The sequence below is a fragment of the Coregonus lavaretus genome (assembly GCF_964263955.1).
Source record: "Coregonus lavaretus genome assembly, contig: HAP1_SCAFFOLD_241, whole genome shotgun sequence".
Taxonomy (NCBI): Eukaryota; Metazoa; Chordata; class Actinopteri; order Salmoniformes; family Salmonidae; genus Coregonus; species Coregonus lavaretus.
In genome coordinates this window covers 202,234-216,818 of record NW_028158987.1, presented here as the reverse complement: position 1 = coordinate 216,818, position 14,585 = coordinate 202,234, and the positions used below count along the sequence as shown (strand labels likewise).

The following is a 14,585-nucleotide window of genomic DNA, read 5'->3' as shown; positions in this document are numbered from 1 at the left end:
GCCAGAGTGTTACAGTACCCCCCCCTAAAGGTGCGCACTCCGGGCGCACCAGCATATAGTCTCGGGGAGGGTCTGGGTGGGCGTCTGTCCACGGTGGCGGTTCTGGCCCTGGTCGTGGTCCCCACCCCACCTTAGTCACCACCCGCTTCCCTAGCCTCCTCCACATGACCACCCTCCAACTTACTCCACCTGGATTTAGGGGCAGCACCGGGCTAAGGGACAGCACCTGGCTGGACGGCTCATGGCAGGCTGAAGGATCTGGCTGCTCATGGCTGGCTGACGGATCTGGCTGCTCATGGCTGGCCGACGGATCTGGCTGCTCATGGCTGGCCGACGGATCTGGCTGCTCATGGCTGGCCGACGGATCTGGCTGCTCATGGCTGGCGGAAGGCTCTGGCTGATCCTGTCTGGCAGAAGGCTCTGGCTGATCCTGTCTGGCAGAAGGCTCTGGCTGATCCTGTCTGGCAGAAGGCTCTGGCTGATCCTGTCTGGCGGAAGGCTCTGGCTGATCCTGTCTGGCGGAAGGCTCTAGCGGCTCTGGTCTGGCGGACGGCTCTGATGGCTCATGGCAGACGGGCGGCTTTGCAGGCTTTGGGCAGACGGGCAGTTCAGGCCCCGTTGGGCAGACGGCAGACTCTGGCCGTCTGAGGCGCACCGTAGACTTGGTGCGGGTGGCCGGAACAGGCCGGACCGGGCTGGCGACGCGCACCGTAGACTTGGTGCGGGTGGCAGGAACAGGCCGGGTCGGGCTGGCGACGCGCACCGTAGTCTTGGTGCGGGTGGCCGGAACAGGCCGGACCGGGCTGGCGACGCGCACCGTAGACTTGGTGCGGGTGGCAGGAACAGGCCGGGTCGGGCTGGCGACGCGCACCGTAGTCTTGGTGCGGGTGGCAGGAACAGGCCGGACCGGGCTGGCGACGCGCACCGTAGTCTTGGTGCGGGTGGCAGGAACAGGCCGGGTCGGGCTGGCGACGCGCACCGTAGTCTTGGTGCGGGTGGCAGGAACAGGCCGGACCGGGCTGTGGAGACGGACAGGAGGCCTGGAGTGAACAGCGGCCACCACCCGTCCTGGCTGAATGCCTACCCTCACACACTCTGTGTGAGGCATCAGCACAGGACGTACAGGGCGGTGTACCCCTGGCCTGGTGGCCTCCTGGATACTCCCCCTTTTCTCCTCCGTCAGCCCCGTCGTCCATGCCGTGTGCCCCCCCCTAAAAATTTTCTGGGGTTGACTCACGACCCTCCGACGATGGCCCTGCTGCCGCCGTTGCTCCTCTCTCGCCAGGGCCTTGATCCTTCCCCAAGGTCCCTTGCCTCCGAGCATGTCCTCCCAGGACCACGATGTGCCCACCTGGGCCATCGCCAGCCTCTCCATCTCCTTGCCCGGCGCCTCCTCCCATGTCCAGTCTCCTTGCTCCTGGACACGCTGCTTGGTCTTTCTTTGGTGGGTTTTTCTGTCACGGTCGTGTGAAGGAATTGACCAAGGCGCAGCGTGTGAAACGAACATGGTACTTTATTTAGTTAAAGCACAAAAAACAAGAAACACGACTAGTGAAGTCCACAGTCAACCTGACTGAAAACGGAAACAAAAACCCACAATTCCCACAGGAAAACATTCAGAATAAATATGGCTCCCAATCAGAGATAACGAGCCGACAGCTGACACTCGTTACCTCCGATTGGGAGTCATAGACCAAACCTAGAAATACAACCAACAGAAAGGCAAACCTAGAAATACAAAACCAAAACCCAACAAAACAAAATACACCCTAAATGAAAATAACAACCCTGGCTCAACAATCAGAGTCCCTGGAGCCAGAGTGTTACAACCTGCCTGTACTGTGGGAGAAAACTGACATTTTGTAGCACGTGGTTCAAAGGCAGAGAGTGACTGCTGCAAGCCAGATGCAGTTTGATGAGTTATGGGAGAGATACAAGCACACGGACACCCCTGCTCCAAGCAAACGGCAAAGAGTAGTGAGTAGTAATCTGAAAGAATATGTGGTGGAAACAAAACAATGGGCCAGCTAGAAGAGGACAATGAGAGGGAGTGGAACAGACTGTCTTTCAGCACTCTGGATGCTGTACTGGGAGAAATGTCAGCAAGATTTAACCAACGAAACAGCCAACTTGCCTTGCACCCAGAGATTGAAACCTTTATGGATGTGGAAAAAGTGGAACCACTGCTGGACTTAATCTCAGGAGATTTTGTGGAAACTGAGTTTACTGTCGCACGCCAGTTTCTACAGACTGAAATCGCCCGATCTGGAGAAGAAAATTGGACAACGCAGAGCATTTTGGAGAGATTCTCCGGGCCTCTAACAGCAATGTCTACTGTGATGATGGCATTGAAGCTGGGATTAACATTTGGAGCATCCACAGCAACTTGCCAAAACTCCTTTACAACATTTTTTTCAAAAACGTATTCAGTGAGCACAGACGGAGCATGTTGCACAGGAGGAAAGCACAGCTGATTCAACTGACATTTGAGAGGGATCTTACAAGCAAATTCTGTGGGGAGTGGAAGGAGAGACTGCTGAGGAGGTTCAACACAGCATCAAGGAGGCTGCAACTCTTTTGAATCTGGGTGAGAACAGGCAGCCTGGCTGGGCTTGGAGTATTTAGTTATTTGCTAGCTTTTGGAAATGCGTGGCAAACGTCAGAAATAGGCGTAGACGTGATTTTCTTTATTGGCCTTGCTGCCAAGTCTGCTACTTGATTTCTGTGATTGGATTGGAAATGTTTGGATTGTTTTTAATGTTGTTTTATAATGTAGAAGAGGTGCTTTGCATTACATTGATGAGGGTGGGCAGACCTTGACCAATGGTTGAGTAACGATGTAGCTATAGTGTTGCCATAAACAACTCGTTGCTATGGAATACTAATGTCTCTGTTATCATACGCAGCGTAGGACGGCACTCTGGTGGGAAGACAGCTTGGTAGCTGCGTCCAAGCTGCATTGGACCGATAAGTCCTGGTAGTGCGTTGTACATTATTGTTTGCTTTCCGCCATTGGAAATGCATTGTATTGGCATGAGGAAGTGTTATTACGGTAATTAGCAACTGTTTTGCATTGTATTGGCATGAGGAAGGGTTATTACGGTAATTAGCAACTGTTTTGCATTGTATTGGCATGAGGAAGGGTTATTACGGTAATTAGCAACTGTTTTGCATTGTATTGGCATGAGGAAGTGTTATTACGGTAATTAGCAACTGTTTTGCATTGGATTGATGGGTATTTTGCATGTAGCTGTGTAGCGTTGTCATAACTTGCAATTTCTCGTGCCGGTTATGAATTGTCCACGTTTGTAAAGCGGTGCAGTAGCCTGTATTCTTGCTGCAAGACAGCCGTGCGTGGCTGCAAATACATTGTGTGTAATTGTACTATCGATTATAATCCATCCTGTGTTATCAGCAAGCGAAAATAGTTGTGCCCCCTTAGTAATTTCTGATTCCCCCTTGCCGAGTTAATCCTACCGCCGGGCCTGGGTTACAGGTTAAATAAATTATGGTGAACGTGCAAGGTGATGAGATTGATGCTCCTTTCCAATAAATATCGAGGGTCTTATTCTGGTGACATGTTGATCGATGCTTGGCTGCTAATGAAGGTAGTTATGTGGCACTACATTAGATCACTCAAATATGGTATCCATGCGCGCTGCAGGATACATTCAGAGTAAGAATTAGTGATTAGTCCGGAGTCCCGGCTAGTGCTGCGGCTGACCCCCTTAAATACCTGCCGCCTCAGTACATCCACCTCTTCCTTTTCTCACCTCATTCATTTGTCTTGGAGATGAGAGGCTGGTGGTTGACAGAGGAAAAGGAAACCAGGTAGAAAGAGGAGGATACAGGGCATTCAGAAAGGATTCTGACCCCTTGACTTTTTACACATTTTGTTACGTTACAGCATTCTACAATTGATTAAATAAATAACAGTCCTCATCAAATGAAATCAAATTTTATTTGTCACATACACGTGTTTAGCAGATGTTATAGCGGGTGTAGCGAAATGCTTGTGCTTCTAGCTCCGACAGTGCAGTAATATCTAACAAGTCATATCTAACAATTTCACAACATATACCCAATACACACAAAACTAGTAAGGAATGGGATTTAAGAATATATACATATATGGACAAGCAATGACAGAGCGGCATGGACTAAGATACAGTAGAATATTATAGAATAGAATGCAGTATATACATATGAGATGAGTAGTGCAAGATTTGTAAACATTATTCATGGTTAACTAGTCTGTTTATTCCACTGATTCATATTGATACCAGTCCATTCATTGGCTGTAAAAGTGGGTAAAAACAGAAAAGCATATAACTGTAGCTATGTGGTCTTTACTTGAGTGTGTTTCAGCAGGGTGAGGTCAGAGAGATGCTTCCAAGTCAGTATTTTTCAGAACTCATAAAATCCTTTACACAATCTGATGGGATGAATGTTCAACCCCATTTAAATAACCATAAAGTCTATATAGCACCTTTAAGTTAAGACCTCACAGATCTGTTCATGGCAAAGCAGTTCAATTAATGATATTAATTATTAATTGATTCTTAAAGAATATAACTTATAAATCATGAGCCTCATCTTGAGGAGTCACCTGTGACAGTATTCATAAAGAGTAGGAGTACTGATCTGGGATCAGTTTTTCCTTTTAGATCATAATGAAACAGATTAAATGGACAGGGGGGACCTGATCCTAGATCAGCACTCCTCCTCTGGGAAACTGCCTTTATGAATAAGGGCCCAGGAGTCACCAGGACCAAGAAACCGAACACATACTGTTGTAAAGTTTAGCTACAGCAGGTGTTTACTGCCATCTAGTGGAAGATACCAATAAAACACTTTATTATCAGGGTGGGGAGACCGCTGAGCTGAACGTAAAGACGCAGGGAAAGGAGCATCTCTTTATCAAATCCTCCTTCAGAGTCACATGCAGGTAAAACATTGTGATTTCTATATAGTGCTGTATCTGAAAGAGCATATTCTGCAGTTTCTATGACACTTACCTTTATCAAATAACTCTCCAAATTCAAGAGGTTCAGCTCTATTTCCAAATGTCACTTTTTTCAACAATATCTGTGCTGTCAATGTATTTATCACATGACCACTCCAGCGTCAGCATTGCTCTGGCAACTAAGCAAAAACTAGTAACATAATGTTCTGTCGTCAATGGATGAATGGCCAATAGAAACCAGATAGAAACTGATAACGGTGCATGTGACTTCTGTTTTGGTTAGCAGCGGATGTCGAAACCAACTTGCTCAATGTCTTTCCATATCTGGAGAAAGATGAAACCAGGCCAGCGGGTGAGTGACTGTTTGACTGTGGTTTTGAGACACGTGGAGCCTTACATGGGCAAAGGCAGAAATGGGACCATAGACAGATTCTTCAAATCAATTTCCCTGTCAGACAAGTTGATTTTAAAGAAGACTATCCTGCTCAGAACAGTGAACAAACAAAGGCAGAAGCTGCTGGTAAAGCAACACTCACGGTGTGATGGAGAGTGGTAAAGCAACACTCACGGTGTGATGGAGAGTGGTAAAGCAACACTCACGGTGTGATGGAGAGTGGTAAAGCAACACTCACGGTGTGATGGAGAGTGGTAAAGCAACACTCACAGTGTGATGGAGAGTGGTAAAGCAACACTCACGGTGTGATGGAGAGTGGTAAAGCAACACTCACGGTGTGATGGAGAGTGGTAAAGCAACACTCACGGTGTGATGGAGAGTGGTAAAGCAACACTCACGGTGTGATGGAGAGTGGTAAAGCAACACTCACAGTGTGATGGAGAGTGGTAAAGCAACACTCACGGTGTGATGGAGAGTGGTAAAGCAACACTCACGGTGTGATGGAGAGTGGTAAAGCAACACTCACGGTGTGATGGAGAGTGGTAAAGCAACACTCACGGTGTGATGGAGAGTGGTAAAGTAACACTCCCGGTGTGATGGAGAGTGGTAAAGCAACACTCACGGTGTGATGGAGAGTGGTAAAGCAACACTCACGGTGTGATGGAGAGTGGTAAAGCGACACTCACGGTGTGATGGAGAGTGGTAAAGTAACACTCACGGTGTGATGGAGAGTGGTAAAGCAACACTCACCGTGTGATGGGGAGTGGTATAGCAACACTCACGGTGTGATGGAGAGTGGTAAAGCAACACTCACGGTGTACAGATGTTAAATAAATAAGTGTTAGCTTCCTCAGCACCATGAACCCCACTGTTGCCACCGGCGGTGACCAGAAGAAGAAACCGGAGACAGTGACAGACTACAATCACACAAAGGTATATACAGTATCTCTACCATATACAGATAGCCTTCCCATCTGCCAAACACCAAATAGGATCCCCTTTTATTATATTACATTCATATTATTACTATTAGTATTATCATTCTATATAATTATAACCTATTATATTCTATTTTATTTTATGTTAAAGCTTGGTGTGGATGCTAGCCAGATGTCCAGACTGTACTCTGTAAAAGGGGGTACTCTCCTCTGGCCTGTTGACTGTACTCTGTAAAAGGGGGTACTCTCCGCTGGCCTGTTGACTGTACTCTGTAAAAGGGGGTACTCTCCTCTGGCCTGTTGACTGTACTCTGTAAAAGGGGGTACTCTATTCTGGCCTGTGGACTGTACTCTGTAAAAGGGGGTACTCTCCGCTGGCCTGTTGACTGTACTCTGTAAAAGGGGGTACTCTCCTCTGGCCTGTTGACTGTACTCTGTAAAAGGGGGTACTCTCCTCTGGCCTGTTGACTGTACTCTGTAAAAGGGGGTACTCTCCTCTGGCCTGTTGACTGTACTCTGTAAAAGGGGGTACTCTCCTCTGGCCTGTTGACTGTACTCTGTAAAAGGGGGTACTCTCCTCTGGCCTTTTGAGGTGTTCTACAATGTGCTCGACATGACTGCTATCAACACGTGTTGTACAAGCAATGCCTTGACAAAACAGTCAGCAGGAAATATTTCATCATGGATCTGGCATCTGAGCTTGGTGAGAACCACATGAACACAGAGAAAGAAGCTACAGTCACCAAGCAGGCCGCCAAGACAGCAGGTCCTGCTCTCCCTCTTCCCCAAGCATCACAGCTCCCACTGGGGAAAAATACACAATGTCAAGACAGCAGGTCCTGTTCTCCCTCTTCCCCAAGCACCACAGCTCCCACTGGGGAAAAATACACAATGTCAAGACAGCAGGTCCTGTTCTCCCTCTTCCCCAAGCACCACAGCTCCCACTGGTGAAAAGTACACAATGTCAAGACAGCAGGTCCTGTTCTCCCTCTTCCCCAAGCACCACAGCTCCCACTGGGGAAAAAGGAGACACAATGTCAAGTAAGTAAGTGCGGAAGGAAAAAGTCCCATAAAAACTGTGTGCAGGGCAACCGATTTGTTTGTGGGGCTTGCTCACACAAAGCCCCGAAGCTGTGTGCTGACTGTGGACCTGAAGCATAAAGAGAAGACGTGATTGGTTCATGTGTAAAGGTGCGGTACAGTGTCTGATACAATCAACACATTATTGTTTTTACATCTTGTCATGAATATATTTCCACAAATATTTATTCATGGTATTAATCCTTTATAATTGTTCATGCACTGGTACGTTTGTTTAGAAATACAGCAAATAATTTCACCTGAACACCTGGCTGGTTATATTATTATTATTATTATTATTATATTTTTCATTCTACTTTGTCAATATAAACTGTAAATTGACTTTATTAAGTAATATAACTCTATTACCAATTGAATCTACAAATAAAGTTGATCAGATGGATTACACTGTAATATTTTTATTGTAAGGGAAACAGAAATAGGCTATAGGCCTTTTTTTTATTTTACTTTGTAGAATAAACTTTTTTTTAAGTTACAAAAAATATATATTTCCACTAATATTTCTTCATGCAATTAATCCTTTACAATAGTTGATGCACTATGTGTCAAGGATTTATTTATCAACCATTTTTTCACACCTTGCTCTAGTGCAGGGATGGGCAACTCCAGTCCTCGGGGGCCTGATTGGTGTCACACCTTGCTCTAGCACAGGGATGGGCAACTCCAGTCCTCTGGGCCTGATTGGTGTCACACCTTGCTCTAGTGCAGGGATGGGCAACTCCAGTCCTCTGGGCCTGATTGGTGTCACACCTTGCTATAGCACAGGGATGGGCAACTCCAGTCATCGGGGCCTGATTGGTGTCACACCTTGCTCTAGTGCAGGGATGGGCAACTCCAGTCATCGGGGCCTGATTGGTGTCACACCTTGCTCTAGTGCAGGGATGGGCAACTCCAGTCCTCGGGGGCCTGATTGGTGTCACACCTTGCTCTAGTGCAGGGATGGGCAACTCCAGTCCTCTGGGCCTGATTGGTGTCACACCTTGCTCTAGTGCAGGGATGGGCAACTCCAGTCCTCGGGGCCTGATTGGTGTCACACCTTGCTCTAGTGCAGGGATGGCCAACTCCAGTCCTTGGGGCCTGATTGGTGTCACACCTTGCTCTAGTGCAGGGATGGGCAACTCCAGTCCTCGGGGCCTGATTGGTGTCACACCTTGCTATAGCACAGGGATGGGCAACTCCAGTCCTCTGGGCCTGATTGGTGTCACACCTTGCTATAGTGCAGGGATGGGCAACTCCAGTCCTCTGGGCCTGATTGGTGTCACACCTTGCTCTAGTGCAGGGATGGGCAACTCCAGTCCTCTGGGCCTGATTGGTGTCACACCTTGCTCTAGTGCAGGGATGGGCAACTCCAGTCCTCGGGGCCTGATTGGTGTCACACCTTGCTATAGTGCAGGGATGGGCAACTCCAGTCCTCTGGGCCTGATTGGTGTCACACCTTAATCTAGTGCAGGGATGGGCAACTCCAGTCCTCGGGGCCTGATTGGTGTCACACCTTGCTATAGCACAGGGATGGGCAACTCCAGTCCTCGGGGCCTGATTGGTGTCACACTTTTGCCCCAGCCGCAGCTAACACACCTGACTCCAATAATTAACTAATCATAATCTTCAATTTAGAATGCGATTACTTTAATCAGCTGTGTTTGCTAGGGATGGGGGAAAAGTGTGACACCCCGAGGATTGGAGTTACCCATCCCTACTAGCTGAAAGAACAGGCGTTTCTAGTGTTAAGGACTGGTAGATGGGTGTTGCTCATGCATTCACTCATGCTGACCGGCTCCAGTACTTTGTTCTTGACTAAAGCGTCCAAGTCAGCCTTGACTTTTGGTCTGATAGCATAAGGTACAGGTCCTGCTTTCAGAAACGTTGGTTTGCTGTCTGGCTTAATGCTAAGCTTCCCTGTAATGTCGTTCATACTACCCAGCTGTCCATTAAATACTTCTCTATGTTTCTTTAAGATGGCAGGTAGGTCTGTGTCTCCATGTGTCATTGTATGCACTGATGGCCAGTCCAGTGTGATTTTCTCCAATTATGAACATCCCAGTAGTATTTGAAAGGAACACAGACAAGAACAAATAGCAGCAGGAATGGTTATACAGCTAGAGACACAATACTGTTAAAATATATATCAGAACAAATAGCAGCAGGAATGGTTATACAACTAGAGACACAATACTGTTAAAATATATATCAGAACAAATAGCAGCAGGAATGATTATACAGCTAGAAACACAATACTGTTAAAATATATATCAGTATATTATGGAAACTAGTTAATGCAGATAAATACAATTATAATAAACCACATATACAATCACCCACCTCAGCTGCATCAACACACCCTCCAACCCTTCCTGGGACCACCCCAACACACCCTCCAACCCTTCCTGGGACCACCCCAACACACCCTCCAACCCCTCCTGGGACCACCCCAACCCCTCCTGGGACCACCCCAACCCACCCTCCAACCCCTCCTGGGACCACCTCAACCCACCCTCCAACCCCTCCTGGGACCACCCCAACCCACCCTCCAACCCATCCTCCAACCCCTCCTGGGACCCCCCCAACCCACCCTCCAACCCCTCCTGGGACCACCCCAACCCACCCTCCAACCCCTCCTGGGACCACCCCAACCAACCCTCCAACCCCTCCTGGGACCACCCCAACACACCCTCCAACCCCTCCTGGGACCACCCCAACCCACCCTCCAACCCCTCCTGGGACCACCCCAACACACCCTCCAACCCATCCTGGGACCACCCCAACCCACCCTCCAACCCCTCCTGGGACCACCCCAACCCACCCTCCAACCCCTCCTGGGACCACCCCAACCCACCATCCAACCCTTCCTGGGACCACCCCAACACACCCAACCTGATCTCCATTAAATTAAATACTAAATCAAGGTACACATTTGCACAAAAATGATAATTAACGGTCAATCTATTGGGTAAAACCCACTACTGGAGTTATTTTATGGTTTCAGCTGCATTTGTTGTTTGGCCCCATGGATCCTAGCAGTGGATAGTTGTAAATAAATTATATCTATAAAAGTGCTGATCCAATGAGGTGTGGTGGTTGCCATCTTAGTTCCAACATCTTTTTAGCTGCTGTCCAACCTGACAACATTATACGTCTTTGCTGTAATGACAGTGGTGAATTATCATTCAGTAATAACAGTTTGGGGGAACAAGGTATGAGGATACCTCTTTCCAAAACATGTCCCCTGGTCACTCCCAGTACATATAATTAAAGGAGGCCAAGGCACCTTGATTACATAGATCACACAGAGGAGCGGTTGTGATTTCTATAAAATTATGTTTTCTAGGTGGAAGGTTTACCCTGTGTATGAGATTAAAATGTATCAGCTGATGATTAGGATTGTTAGATGAACCCACTAAGTTCCTGATGAACTCAACTGGTGAGCCTCTTTAGCAGCTAGTTCCATGGACACACTGATTTCAATGTCCTTTGCCAAGGTCAGATGACTTTCAGTCAACAGTCTCTTTTGTGTAGCTTCACTCCGTAGCCCACATACTAGTCTGTCTCTAATGATGTCATTTAGAACAGCATTAAACTCAGTGTTCTGGTAGTTTATTTAATGCAGCAGCAAACATTGTTACTGATTCTCCCTCTTCCTGATGTCTCCTGTGGAACCTGAACCTTTCAGCATTAACTAGTGGTTCTGGTGAAAAATGTCCTTTAAGTATCTCCACAATATCCCCATACGTCTTATTACCTGTTCTGTCTGGCTGTAGCAGGCTGCCTAGTAAATTAAATGTCTTTGGCCCGATTACACTAAAACATGTAGGCACAATGTTGTCCTCATCAATGCCATTTACAAGAACAAAATATTCAAACTGTTCTGTGTATGAGCTCCACTGTTCAATACTTTCATCAAACTGTCCAATGTTTCCAACAATTCCAATAATTGTTCATTTCTCAATAAGCTCCTGATTGTCACTCACTTCAATATTGTCCTCAACCAAAGCAATATTTTCCTCAGTCACGTGATCTTCATTCACTTCACTCACTGACATTTCCTCCTAAATTCGCTCATTTAGCAGTTTTAAAGAAAAGGTTTGTCTTCACAGTTGAATAAATGTCCTATCCTTTAATCACTGTATGTTCCTCCCTTTTTAATCACGTTGTTTTCCCGCTCCGACGTCCGTCTCGAGTCCTTTTCTGCCGTCCATGACGATGTTAACTCTCTTTCTTAGCTAGCTGGACTATGCACTTGCCTCTGCTAGCAATACACTGTGCTAACATTAGCCTATTCTGGACCACAGAAAATAACAGTTTTATACAGTTGTAAAAACCCACTTCTTCCAGACAGAATAGTTCCTGTAGATTCAGACTTACTCATCACCAATCTTTTGTTATGTCTGGTGGGTTTCATAACCACGTCTGTATAACAATTCAATAATGATGAGACAGGAGACAGGAATCAGTTCAACCATTTATCTGGAATGTGATCATCTCAACACATACAAACCCCCATGATGCTCTGCAGCACAACCCCAATATACAACAAATACATAGATAAGTAAATGGACACGAAACAAAATTCATAGAGGAATTTTTATATTCAGTTCTAGAAAGTAGGGCCATGGGATAGGGTCAGAAAGGTCAGAATGTTTGATAACTGGTTACAGAGGTGACATAACAAGCATAAGGTCCATTATAACACAGTGAAGTAGAGGTGGGAGCTAAAAGCAGACATGGGACAGTGAGACGGTGTGAGGAGGTCAGGGGTGAAACACTAGATCAGGACAGGTAGAAATGGCAGGGCTGGAAATAGACACAGAGACACATTGTGATCATGGCTCAGACCTGACCTGAGACACCCAAACAGAAGATGCCATAGCAAAGTCCTGTCCAGTAGGCTATATGGGATTTCCTTTCATCAAAATCTAACACATGGAAATGTGTCCAGTGTGTGTGTGTCCAGTGTGTGTGTGTGTCCAGTTTTTGTGTGTCCAGTGTGTGTGTGTGTGTCCAGTGTGTGTGTGTGTCCAGTGTGTGTGTGTGTGTGTCCAGTGTGTGTGTGTGTGTCCAGTGTGTGTGTGTGTCCAGTGTGTGTGTGTGTGTGTGTGTGTGTCCAGTGTGTGTGAGTGTGTGTGTGTCCAGTGTGTGTCCAGTGTGTGTGTGTCCAGTGTGTGTGTCCAGTGTGTGTGTGTCCAGTGTGTGTGTGTCCAGTGTGTGTGTGTGTGTGTCCAGTGTGTGTGTGTGTCCAGTGTGTGTGTGTGTCCAGTGTGTGTGTGTGTGTGTCCAGTGTGTGTGTGTGTGTGTCCAGTGTGTGTGTGTGTCCAGTGTGTGTGTGTGTGTTTGTGTGTGTCCAGTGTGTGTGAGTGTGTGTGTGTCCAGTGTGTGTGTGTGTGTCCAGTGTGTGTGAGTGTGTGTGTGTATGTGTGTGTGTCCAGTGTGTGTTTGTGTGTCCAGTGTGTGTGAGTGTGTGTGTCCAGTGTGTGTGTCCAGTGTGTGTGTGTGTCCAGTGTGTGTGAGTTTGTGTGTGTGTGTGTGTGTGTGTGTGTCCAGTGTGTGTGTGTCCTGTGTGTGTGTTTGTCAGGTGTGTGTGTGTCCAGTGTGTGTGTCCTGTGTGTGTGTGTGTGTCAGGTGTGTGTGTGTCCAGTGTGTATGTGTGTGTGTCGTGTGTGTGTGTGTCCAGTGTGTATGTGTGTGGGTCCAATGTGAGTGTGTGTGTGTGTGTGTCCAGTGTGTGTATGTCCAGTGTGTGTGTGTGTGTGTCCAGTGTGTGTGAGTGTGTGTGTCCAGTGTGTGTGTGTGTGTCCAGTGTGTGTGTGTGTGTGTGTGTGTCCAGTGTGTGTGTGTGTCCTTTGTGTGTGTGTGTCAGGTGTGTGTGTGTGTGTCCAGTGTGTGTGTGTGTGTGTCCTGTGTGTGTGTGTCCTGTGTGTGTGTGTGTGTCAGGTGTGTGTGTGTGTCCAGTGTGTGTGAGTGTGTATGTCCAGTGTGTGTGTGTGTGTCCAGTGTGTGTGTGTGGCCTGTGTGTGTGTCAGGTGTGTGTGTGTCCAGTGTGTGTGTGTGTCCTGTGTGTCTGTCCTGTGTGTGTGTGTGTGTGTCAGGTGTGTGTGTGTGTGTCCAGTGTGTGTGTGTGTGTGTCCTGTGTGTGTGTGTGTCAGGTGTGTGTGTCCAGTGTGTATGTGTGTGTCATGTGTGTGTGTTTCCAGTGTGTATGTGTGTTTGTCCAGTGTGTATGAGTGTGTGTTCTGTGTGTGTGTGTGTGTGTTTGTCCAGTGTGTGTGTGTGTGTGTGTGTGTGTGTGTGTGTGTGTGTGTGTGTGTGTGTGTGTGTGTGTGTGTCCAGTGTGTGTGTCCAGTGTGTGTGTGTCCTCTGTGTGTGTGTGTGTCCAGTGTGTGTGTTCAGCGTGTGTGTGTGTTTCCAGTGTGTGTGTGTGTGTCCAGAGTGTGTGTGTGTCCATTGTGTGTGTGTGTCTAGTGTGTGGGTGTGTTTGTCCAGTGTGTGTCCAGTGTGTGTGTGTGTGTGTGTGATCAGAGTGTGTGTGTCCAGTGTGTGCCAGTGTGTGTGTGTCCGGTGTGTGTATGTTCAGTGTGTTTGTTCAGTGTGTGTGTGTGTGTGTGTGTGTGTACAGTGTGTGTGTATCAAGTGTGTTTGTGTGTCCAGTGTGTGTGTGTTCAGTATGTGTGTGTGTGTGTCCAGTGTGTGTGTGTGTGTGTGTGTGTCCAGTGTGTGTGTGTGTCCAGTGTGTGTGTGTGTCCAGTGTGTGTGTGTGTCCAGTGTGTGTGTTTGTGTCCAGTGTGTCCAGTGTGTGTGTGTGTCCAGTGTGTGTGTTTGTGTCCAGTGTGTCCAGTGTGTGTGTGTGTGTGTGTGTGTGTGTGTGTCCAGTGTGTGTGTTTGTGTGTCTAGTGTGTGTGTGTGTGTGTGTGTCCAGTGTGTGTGTGTCCAGTGTGTGTGTATCCAGTGTGTGTGTGTGTCCAGTGTGTGTGTTTGTATCCAGTGTGTCCAGTGTGTGTGTGTGTGTGTGTGTGTGTGTGTGTGTGTGTCAGTGTTACCATGGTTATTATTTACAGATTTATTGATGTTTGACACAGGGACACTGAGGACACCATACCCCAAAGTTCAAAGGAGTCATCATGAACCCTAAACCCTGGATAGAGGGGCCCAGTGAATGTGGAGTGGAATGTGTTCAGGTGGGTCAGTGTGTCAGAGG

General features: G+C 47.4%; 1 long non-coding RNA gene across 1 annotated transcript in view; it reads right to left on the bottom strand.

The window, feature by feature from the left end:
• LOC311123404 overlaps positions 1–14,585 on the bottom strand; it is a 192,264-nt gene that overhangs the window by 23,044 nt on the left and 154,635 nt on the right. The gene's annotated exons all lie outside the window — the stretch shown is intronic.